Below are 11,266 nucleotides of genomic sequence, written 5' to 3'. Positions count from 1 at the left end.
ACGTGTGCAGCGGACTTTCTATGCGCCTGAAAGATCAGCCATCCATTTGCCCTCTCAAACATATCCTGTCCATTGAGAGCAGATGATCAGGTTAGTGTACTTGGCAATTATTTTTTTCCCAATAAAAATAAATTTATCTACCAGTCTATTGAAAATACATCCAAAAAAATAAAAAATAAAAAATAAAAAAACCAGCAAGAGAAGAATATTGTATTGATCAGATCTAATAGGGTATTGTATCTTCGTGTCAAAAATAAAGCTCTATTAGTTTGGAGAGAATTGATGCTTTGTATCATAATCTTATTTTTACAATATATTATTCTTTATAAGTTGAAGCATTTTTAATAGCACCATGGAGACTTCTAGGTTTGAGAGGTGCTAAAATGTTGCCACATAAGCTTATCCTTTCAACCACAATAGTTATTACAACAGACAGAATATTTTTTGATCGACATTATTAAATACCAACAAATTGTTCTAATCAAAAGTACCAGAAACCTTTCATTTGCTTTATTGATAAGAGCAAGCAAACACACTTCTAGGCTAGTAATCTTGCATGTGAGCAAACATGATAACTTTGTAGAAACAAAACTACTAGCAATAATTCAATCCAAACAGACATTGCATGTCATATCCAAAAGGTAGCATTACACTTACTAAGCGAATTACTTGTAGCTTAGCTAGCTACGTGAAAAATAGTTTGTTTTTTTGCAAGTCAAATTAACATATAGAGCTTGTTTTGATGTGGGATCTATGTTATCTAGCAATAATAACCCAAGGAATTTCAAAAAAGCTAGATATTATTGGAGAACAATAAGAAAACCTGCCGAAGAAAGATATTATATTGACTAGATCTAATAGGGTATTGTATCTTGGTGTAAGAGAATTTCTGCTTTTTTTTGAGAAATATGCTCAGGGATGACCTTGATGCCAAAAGTAAAGCTACATTAGTTTGGAGAGAATTGATGGTTTATATCATAATCTTATTTTTACAATATATTATTCTTTATAAGTTGGAGCTTTTTTGATAGCACCATGGAGACCTGCTAGGTTGGAGAGGTTCTAAAATGTTGCCACATAAGCTTATCCTTTCAACCACAATAGTTATTACAACAAACAGAAAAAAGTATGAGTTTTTTTTTGGACAAAATTATTAAATACTGGCAAACTATTCTAATCAAAAGCACGAGACACTTCTCATTGCTTTATTGATAAGAACATGCAAACACATTTTTAGGCTGGTTATCTTGCATGTGAGCAAACATGATAACTTTGTAGAAACAAAACAAATAGCAATAATACAGTCCAAACAAAATATTATATGCCATATCCAAAAGGCCGCATTGCACTTGTTAAGTGAATTACTCATAGCTTAGCCGGCTAGAAAAAAAAATGTTAGTTTCTTTACAAGTCAAATTAATATGTAGGCCTTGTTTTGATGTGGGATCTATGTTATCTAGCAATAACAAACTCAAAAATTTCAAAGAAGCTTGATGTTACTGAAGAACAATTGAAGAGATCTTGATTGGTTGATGATCCTTCAAATTTCAACATCCTCAAAAAGCTAATTCAATTAGAAAAGTGATATTCTTGTACTTGTATGAAGGATAATGGAAACGATCACCTCCTATATTGCCAAAATACTGCCCTTGGCCATCCTTTCTTTTTATTTTTTTGTCTTTTTTTATGTGAGAAGATCTTGCTTTTAGATACGGTGATCAGGATCTAAATAAACTCTTAATAATTGCAATGCCCATGATGTTGGATGATATACGGTTTGCAAAGTCCCAAAAATATTTGCTAGACTTGGAAAGATATGACTCCTTAGGAGACCGTCGGCATGTTGCGGAAAGATGTTGCTTCTTAAAAATCCTATAATCTTATAATGGTGGATGTACAAGAGGGAGAAATAGAAGGAAGGATAAGGCTACAATATTCAATAATCCTGCAATGGAAGGCCAAAGAGAGTTAATTAAAACTTTGGATTTATGGTGAGGGCATACTTATCTTGCATGCTTTTGGGAAGGTCCATTACTTGGGACTTGGGAGTGGACTTCTTATCAGGGATGCAAATTGGCTGGATTGAGTCAAAGATGGTCCAAGTATTAATAGATTCAGCCCAATAATTTCTCTCGCAGAAGAACGTACAATTCGATGGCAGTCTGGTACACATCCTTACCTATTTTTTATCCAACATTTTTTCATGGGATGAGTTTCACCCACGCGTCGCGTCCAGCCAATGCCAAGGGAGAAAAAATAAAACGGGAGATACCAAACGGGAAACTGGGAGCGGCGAAAGCACCGTTCCCTCGGCACGAGCGCTTATATCCACCTTCGAAGCAGCGCTCGCACTAGAAGAGGGGGAGAGCGACGGAAGAGGAGAGCGTCGAGGGGATTCTGGAGCGTGAGAGGCTTCAGATGGAGCAAATCAGACGATGATCGCTCCTCTTCCCACGACGACGACGACGACGACGACGTCCTCATCAGGTTCCTTTCTTCTCCCCTTTCCCTCTGTTATCAAGATCGAGGGTTTCGATTAATAGAGCGAAATAAAGAATCCTCTGATCTTGTAACCAGTTCTTGATTCTTGAATCTGTGATTCTGGCGAAAAAGAGGGGAGGAACCTTAATTTTGGATTGGTTGTGTTGCGCCGCGGGGGGCGGGGGGCGGGGGGACCTAAACATAGTCCTACATCGGTTAGTAGCGAAAATGTTCTGTGCCTTAAATGGGGGGTGGAAATCCTTTCCTCTCGAGCTCTTTTGTGGGACAAAACTGTGAGGGCACTAGTCTCCCCCCGTCAGCGCCGGACGTGCGGGCCGGAGCGCCCAAAGCGGACAATACCTCGGGAGGAACGCAGTCCTCTTTTCTCTGCTAGCTTAATGTGGGCTATGCTGTTGTGTGAGACTCCGGCCAAAGCGCCGTCCCCGTAACAGTTGGCGCCGTCTGTGGGAAGGGCCCCCTCTGCCGTTGACTACCCCCAGGACTGGGAGGCGCCACAGGAACCTTCCCGCTGGGGGGGCTATGTTGCGGGGGGAACCTAAACATAGTCCCACATCGGCTAGTAGCGGAAATGTTCTGTGCCTTAAATGGGGGGTGGAAATCATTTCCTCTCGAGGGCCCTTTTGTGGGACAAAACCGTGAGGGTACTAGTCTCCCTCCGTCAGCGCTGGACGCGCGGGCAGGAGCGCCCAAAGCGGACAATACCTCGGGAGGAACGCAGTCCTCTTTCTCTGCTAGTTTATGTGGGCCATGCTGTTGTGTGAGGCTCCGGCCAAAGCGCCGTCCCCGCAACAGGTTGCGAGTAGGTTTTAATGTTCGTCATTAGTGAGTAAATCAAAGAGGAATATAGAAGCAAACTAGAGTTGCCTTAAAATTCTTTTTTTTTTTTTGGTCTTCTATCGTCTAGGTTTCACGATTCTAGCATAATAAACGGAATGGATGGATATCTGGACGGTGAATCCCAAATTCTTTGTTCATTATCTTGTTTTTTCAAGAGTCACTGAGGTAAAGAGATATTGTTTGACATTGTATTTTAAATTCATATTTGAATCGTTAGTTAGATGCGTCTGAAGGTGGAAATTGCATAACCACTTAACCAGTATAGCGTTTTAGTGTTTTCTTGGGTGTAAAACAGGTGCGGCATGTGTTCAGTATGAGTCTTTATTTGTGAGAATTATGTAGAGGCAGAAGACAATGGAAGAAAATATGCCTACCCCCGAAAGAAAGTCATTTTAGAACAATTTTTATCATGCTGGAGTGGCACTTGGCCAATAAGTCTTCCCACTTTGGAGAGGCTAAGAAAAACATCAAATTTGCAGCCCATTGCTTTACAGTTTTGTATTTGTAATGACATGAATACTCATACATGTACATTTCATGTAAGGGTTAGAAAAAAGATAAAAGATGTATAGGGCAGAAACAATAGATTTCACGCATGTCTCTTGTTCATGGTCTTTTTGGCGCAACAGTATAGTTACTCTGTTGTAACTTGGGTGATGAGTTTGAAACAAGAAAATGACTTCTCTGGATAAGGCTGCATACACTTAACCCCCTTCCAAACCTCATAGTGGTTGGAGCCTCATACACATGGTTTCAGTCTACTCTCTGTTGGGGGATGGGGGGACACCTTTAGTCCCATATTGCTTGTGTGACGAAGAGGTTTGTGCCTTAAATGGAGGGGCTCCCTCCTTTCTCTTCGGAGGCGCCTTTTAGGGCAAAACCGTGAGAGGTGGAAAGCGACCCGCGACTGCCCGAGCAGCAGCGTGAGGCCGACCCCCAAAGCGGACAATACCTTCGGAGAGAAACACAGATACTTTTCACCCACAACAAATGGTGCGGTGAGCGTGGACCTCCCTATACCCTGTAAAACCGCGAGGTGGAATCACAGACCTCTCCGTCAGGGGAGGCTGTGTTGGGGGATGGGGGAACACCTTTAGTCCCATACTGCTTGTGTGACGAAGAGGTCTGTGCCTTAAATGGGGGGCTCCCTTCTTTCTCTTCGGAGGCGCCCTTTGGGGCAAAACCGTGAGGGGTGGAAAGCGACCCACGACTGCCCGAGCAGCAGCGTGAGGCCGACCCGCAAAGCGGATAATACTTTCGGAGAAAAACACAGATATTTTTCGCCCACAGCAGATGGTGCGGTGAGCGTGGACCTCCCTATACCCTGTAAAACCGCGAGGTGGAATCACAGACCTCTCCGTCAGGGGGGGCTGTGTTGGGGGATGAAGGGACACCTTTAGTCCCATACTGCTTGTGTGACGAAGAGGTCTGTGCCTTAAATGGGGGGCTCCCTCCTTTCTCTTCGGAGGTGTCTTTTGGGGCAAAACCGTGAGGGGTGGAAAGCGACCCGCGACTGCCCGAGCAGTAGCGTGAGGCCGACCCCCAAAGCGGACAATACCTTCGAAGAGAAACACAGATACTTTTTGCCCACAACACTCTCCATTCGAGTTTATGCATTATTATAAGTTAGACATTCCAATTCTCTAAGAAAATCGAGTCTCATCTTGAATGCAATGCGCAACCAGCAATATTTGCACGTTGCCATGGCTTGCTGAACTTTTTGAATTCAAACTAATGGTGGAACGGTAGGAAGAGATGGATGTTTGGACCAGAAACTCTTGGCCTTCTGGCTGGGTTAAAAATCCTCGAGTGCATACATTCATGAAACCCATTGTTCTATTAAAAAGGATGACAATAACAACAAGAGGCTGCTACGTGAAATTTTATATAATCTTGAGTACCCTTAAATATAGTTGGATCATTGACTGCAAACCCTTACACATAATCCTGAGCACCAAACATTAACATTCTCTATTTCATATGCTCTACTACTTCCACTAGGTATTCGCATAAGAACAGTAATAATTTTAAAATGCTTCATGAATTACCTGATGTTTTGTCCTGTTCCACATGGCAGTTGAACTAGGCCCAACAGGCTTGTGTTTGACTTGGCGTATATTGAATTATTTTATGGGACTATCCCCTAGTTACTTGGTAAAGACATGCTCCGTATCGTTGGTCTTTCAACGCAGTTTCTAGTCAAGACTTCACTTTGCCAGCGGTATGTGTAAGTTGATGTTTTCTGGTTTTCTGGTTTGCATATTGCAGCAACTCTAATTATTACTTGTCCAAACTTTATCCTGCAAACTTTTGGTTAGTTATTTTATTTTTATTGGTACCTGTCTTTGTCTCCTCTATAGTTCTTCCCGGTATAACAGCTTTTTCATAGTTCTTTTTGTCAGGATTATGTCCCTCAATTCTTTCAAATCCATCAGGAGAAATAGAAGATAGTCATGCATGTTAGCTGATGCATCTTTTCTTAAATTTTGTTTTAAAGTAGAAAGAAATGAACCTGTGTCATATAGTTTCTGACTTGTTGCACGTCATACTATTTATTATTCCATCTGTGTCTGATCAAGCATATTTGTTATCTGTCTTACGCATGGAACTGGCCATGATGATGGAGCAGCGGGTCCATCTGGTGGCTTTACCTTCAATACATGTTTAGCTTTGTTGCATATCTTGGCGGTAATTATCCAATAATTATGCTCAAATAATTCTCTTTTTTTTGTGGGGGGATGGGGTGGGGAGGGACTTAGAGACTTCACAGTTGCTGTCACGTAACAGAGGTTGAGGATACTCATGATAGGCTGTCATTTTTTGGATGGTAGTGCAATCTTGAATTTGCCAATGTTTTATCTTGAAGGTAAATTTTGCCTTAATTATTTATCAAAATACCATGTCTTGCTCTTCAAAGGCTAGCTTTCTAGTGGCATTATATTTCTCAGAATTCAGTCACTCCATCTGCTAACATGCCCTGACATTTAACCATAGTTTTCCTTCCAACAGTCACATGCAATACGCATCATATTGGTCGAGGAAAAAGATGAATGGCACAACAACTTTGACAAAGGGAAACTCTCTCTCTCTCTATGTATATAGAAAGAAAACTAGGTTCAGTTTTCTTGGTAATTCAAATATCATCCATTAAGATGCTTCCACTAGACCTATTATAAGATCATATACATGATTTCCAATCTTAATGACAATATAAACCATGAAATTGGCTTAATCAAAAACATCTGAAAAAATGACAAACTTGTTCAATCATGCAATTTCAATTGGTTTATTAATTTATCTTAAATGATGCAAGGTTTAATGAATACAATGATAAATCAGTTACTTTATATCACTTGCATTTAGTGCTAAACATGCATCCCTGGGGCTTGTTTCACAGAACTTTGTATAGGCTGGACATGAGTCTAGCTGATGTCAAGGTGAATTGCTCTGATCAATGCTTTTCGAAGTACCCTCTATAGAGATGTTGATAGTTGACTGCATGTTTACTGGAGATCATTTAGGAGTAGGTTCTTGTTAAGTGCAGTATCAACCAATGTAGGCACATGCTATGCATATGTACTTTGTTGAAACATACTCAGGGTTTAAAGGATATAACCTTAAAGACACTTGAGATGTGTTACCGTGTACTATTCTTAAAGTATGTTGTTTATACCAACTGGCAATTGTTAATGCTATTAAAGCGATCTTACATCTCGTATCAGCCTAGATACAAGGTCTCGAGCTAATAACAATTCAAATAATAATAACTACCCGAGTCATTAACCTGGAGGGTTGGCTAATAAAGGGGCCGTTTATTATATACTGACTAAAAAGGTGAACATCCACCTTGTTTTTTTCCCCAGCCTTTTCCCAGTCGTAATCTTGATTTATCTTTCCTTTGTTTTGGTCTTTTCATATTTATGAAAACCTAGCAAGTGTTTTGAGTTCTGGAAACCATCTTATAGGACCCCTCGGGCATTTTTTCTTACATATTGGGTACTGCTGTCACTCGATGTTGAAGCTGCACAACCTCAGGTTTCAATGATTGCTTTGTGGAGGCTGGTTTCAACAGTCTCACGGAAAAGTTTCTTCCGCTTGGCAAACCTTTGAAACCAGCCTCCTCTTACCAAGCGGAGGGGTTTTGACCCAAGCCGAATAAAATTTTTTACTCGGTTGATCTACTAAAAGCTAAATTGAATTCTAAGATCCAGTAGAAACATAGATTTGATCATGGAGAGGATAGATGATTTCGGGCCTTCACAAAATTAGACTCATTGTTTCAATTCAAAAATTAAAAAATAAAATTTTTAATTATCTAGTTCTTAAGCAATGAGATTAGAATTTTGGTAGACACCATTGATTAATCCTTCCTCTGGTACCCAGTAGAAGTTTTTGGGCCCCTTTTTGGGTACTTAACCCAACAAATGCTTTAACAAACTTCCAACACAAAAAGGAAGAGAACAAATCTTTTTGATTTGATAATTTGATCAAAATTTAATATCCAAACAAAAGACTGATAGAAAAATTCAATATAGCCTCCAAATAAAAAAGTTTCATATCATCTGAAAAAGTTGACTGATGATCTCGATGGATCTAACGAGAAGGACAAAAAAAGCATTGGCCAAATTATTTAATAAATATATTCTTGATAATATTTTTTGTTTTGCACTATAATGCCCAAATCAAAGCAGCTATATAAGAGCAAATTAGATAAAAAAATTTATATGATACATAACAATAGACACAAGCTCGAATATATTCAAAATAGAACTAAAACAAACAAAGGTGCGGAGACATAAGGACAGTAATATAGAAAAAGCCACCACAAGTGCATGCTGGAGGATATAACGGTGCACATCATATGCTCTTATTTATTGAAAAGGGACACCATGTGCATAGAGAATGTAGAACTTGGTGATCAAGCCATGAAGTTGAGAACAGTCCCGAGGGCAAAGGTGAAGTATGAGACCGCCAGTGTAACCCACATGATGCGCTTCGTGAGTGGTTTCATTGTGGCGGTCAAAAGTTGTATGAGATGGACCATGAGAACCATAATGAGGGTGAAATTGATGAGACTGGCCAGAGTGTACAACTTAAAAGCTAGCTTGTGGGACTTGGATTCGGCAGGCACCAAGATTGCTCCAGAGAGGCACAACTGGAGTATTGGTGGCAAGGCCGTTTCGAGAAGGTTGAGGGGAGGAGGTGGGAGGAGGTTCATACCAGTTTGGGCTGGAGGAGGTGGAGGTGGCAAGGCCGTTTCGAGGAGGTTGAGGGGAGGAGGAGGAGGTGGGAGGAGGTTCATACCGGTTTGGGCAGGAGGAGGTGGAGGTGGCAGGGCCGTTTCGAGGAGGTTGAGGGGAGGAGGAGGAGGAGGTGGGAGGAGGTTCATACCGGTTTGGGCAGGAGGAGGTGGAGGTGGCAAGGCAGTTTCGATGAGGTTCTTACCGGTTTGGGCAGGAGGTGCTGCCGACATTTTTGTTTGGGCAGGAGGAGGTGCTGCTGACATGATTGAGAATGTGAGGGACTCAGGGATTGGGTAGGCGAGTAGGCGAGGAGACCGGGATTAAATAGGCTGTGCATTTGATAAAGCATTTGTGCGGAAGGGACTCAGGGTGATAATTTGTGTTGCTTTTCAAACATCTTGAGTTTGATAAAGCATCTCTGCATTACTTTTCAAGCATCTTGAGTTTTGATAAAAGCATCTGCATTTGTGTTACTTTTCAAGCATCTTGTTGATAAAGCATCTGCATAAGCACCTGCATTTGCGTTACTTTCCAAGTTCCTTTCCAAGTTCTGAAGTGTGCGGAAGGGACTCAGGTTGATAATTTGTGTTACTTTTCAAGCATCTTGATTCTTGATAAAAGCATCTGCATTTGTGTTACTTTTCAAGCATCTTGAGTTTGATAAAGCATCTGCATAAGCACCTGCATTTGTGTTACTTTCCAAGTTCTGAAGGGTGCGGAAGGGACTCAGGTTGATAATTTGTGTTACTTTTCAAGCATCTTGATTCTTGAGTTTTTTCTGGGTCTGGTCATATTCTGCCACTCGAGATCTTGATAAAGCATCTGCATTTGTCTTACTTTCCAAGTTCTGAAGGGTGCGGAAGGGTCTCAGGGATCTTGGGTTTGATAAAGCATCTGCATTTGTGTTACTTGGTAAAGCATTTGTGCGGAAGGGACTCAGGGTCAAGTTGTGGGATCTGCATTTGTGTTACTTTTATATAAAAATGGTGTTTCATATATTCTAACAGATCCTATAAATAGATCAGATTTTTGCTGAAGCACTACAGGTAAAATGACCATCAAGACTAAAACTAGCAAATATGGTGCATAAATTAGGTTTGGCGCCCATTATGGGTGGTGGCTGGGTACGCAAAGGAGTTCTTTCTATACATTGGCTGGCCAGGGAATTTCAAGCTCATTCTGGCTTTAACAAAATGACCTTGTGAGACCGCCGGATGATAGATGAAAGTAGTGTTCTTATGATCATCACGGCTCAAGCAGCTGGCTCGAGAGTCATCGTCTATCAGGCTAACATAATCTTTAGCATGGTGGTTCCAGTTTCTATTTCAACTTGCATACGAAGCAGAATGTCGTCCAAAAAAAATGCTGCTACTTTTTTTTTATTCTTGTTTCAAGCATACAATACAATATAAGGCTATAAATGGGTCAGGTTGACTCGTAATCCAATCTGACCCACATACCCGATCCGAATTGGAGGATTGCAGGGCTGAATCGGTTTTATTTTTCGAGTTGGATCTGAGTTTACTGGATTTCAACCTGACTTAGGATCCAATCTGACCTCTTTTTTGGGGTCAAGTTTGGATCATTTATCCAACGGCCCGAGTCGAATTACCCATTTAGGCATGTAGTAACGGGAATACCTTTTATGAGGGATTAAACTAAGCTAACCTAAAGCAAAACCAGTTTATATCTATGAAAAATCCTTCGTGCCCTCAGCCACAAAAGGTACGGCATATATTTGCACCGTGCCTATTATTTTATGATTAGAAGTGCCTATTATTTTATGATTAGAAGTGATAAAAGTGACTAGTGTGATGAGAAGAGAAGTACGGGCTGGGGTTGAGGGAGGAGAGGGCGGCGGTGCAGGAGAAGTTGCAGGAGGAAGACGAGAAGCCGTTGTGGATGAAATAGTCGTTGAAGGCGAAGGAGGCGTGGGACTGGATGTCTTGCGGCTCGTAGCATGCCCCGCCCTCCTGGATGGGCTGACAATCCGCCCCGGCCGGCCCTTCACGCCCAGTCCAGCGCCGCCTGCAGCGCCGCGTCCTCCGCATTGTTCTTCGCCACGCACCACAACTCCCCCGTCGTGGTCGCCACCGGCCCCTCTTCGTCCTTTCGCCACCACCCGACACCTTCTTCCGCACGCCGGCGGCGGCGGAGAGGACGAGTCACACCCCCGGCCCATCCCGACGGGAAGAATAGGAGGAGGGATAATAAGAAGAGAACAACTCTCGCCATTCGACCAATTTCTAGCGGGTGGTTTTTCTTGGACGGAAATTATCAGAAAGGGAAAGAGGGCGGAAGGCTGTGAGATCAGAGAATATGGGGAAGAGGGTTTCTTTTGGATCCCTGATAAATACAGAGGGCGACTTAATTTCTACTCTGAGACTGGAATAAAAAAAAGGGACAGGTTCATCAAAACATTTGAAATTGGAATTACTTGTGAAAAGATTAATAAGTTAAAAAGATCTCGAATCGAGTGCGGTGTGACTGTCGGAGATCGGGGCTGGCCATGAGGGAGAGGGGACCCGGACCCAAACGCGCCCTCGATTCAGACCCGACCTGGACCTAAATTTTTTGGGTCGGATCTGGATTATATATGGACTCGGCTCAAATGGCCCGTTGGGTTAAAAATTATAATTATGTCCAACTGGACGTGATTTTCAATTAGGTCGGGTCTTGATCTA

General features: G+C 41.8%; 1 long non-coding RNA gene across 2 annotated transcripts; it reads left to right on the top strand.

Moving 5' to 3' along the window:
• Positions 1–2,496: 2,496 nt before the first annotated feature.
• On the top strand, positions 2,497–6,289 carry LOC149752929 (uncharacterized). 2 transcript variants are annotated; one of them, XR_016396547.1, is made up of 3 exons: positions 2,497–2,639; positions 3,295–5,560; positions 6,101–6,289. It is a non-coding gene; the product is annotated as an uncharacterized LOC149752929 (long non-coding RNA). The 2 variants fall into 2 exon arrangements; XR_016396546.1 differs by having other exon boundaries at positions 3,295–6,289.
• Positions 6,290–11,266: the final 4,977 nt, after the last annotated feature.

This window comes from Phoenix dactylifera, chromosome 9 (genome assembly GCF_051530095.1).
Source record: "Phoenix dactylifera cultivar Ajwa chromosome 9, Ajwa_hap1_PhDact_Kaust_v1.1, whole genome shotgun sequence".
NCBI lineage: Eukaryota > Viridiplantae > Streptophyta > Magnoliopsida > Arecales > Arecaceae > Phoenix > Phoenix dactylifera.
Note: the sequence above shows the minus strand (reverse complement) of the source record. Positions and strands in the feature narration are given on the sequence as shown.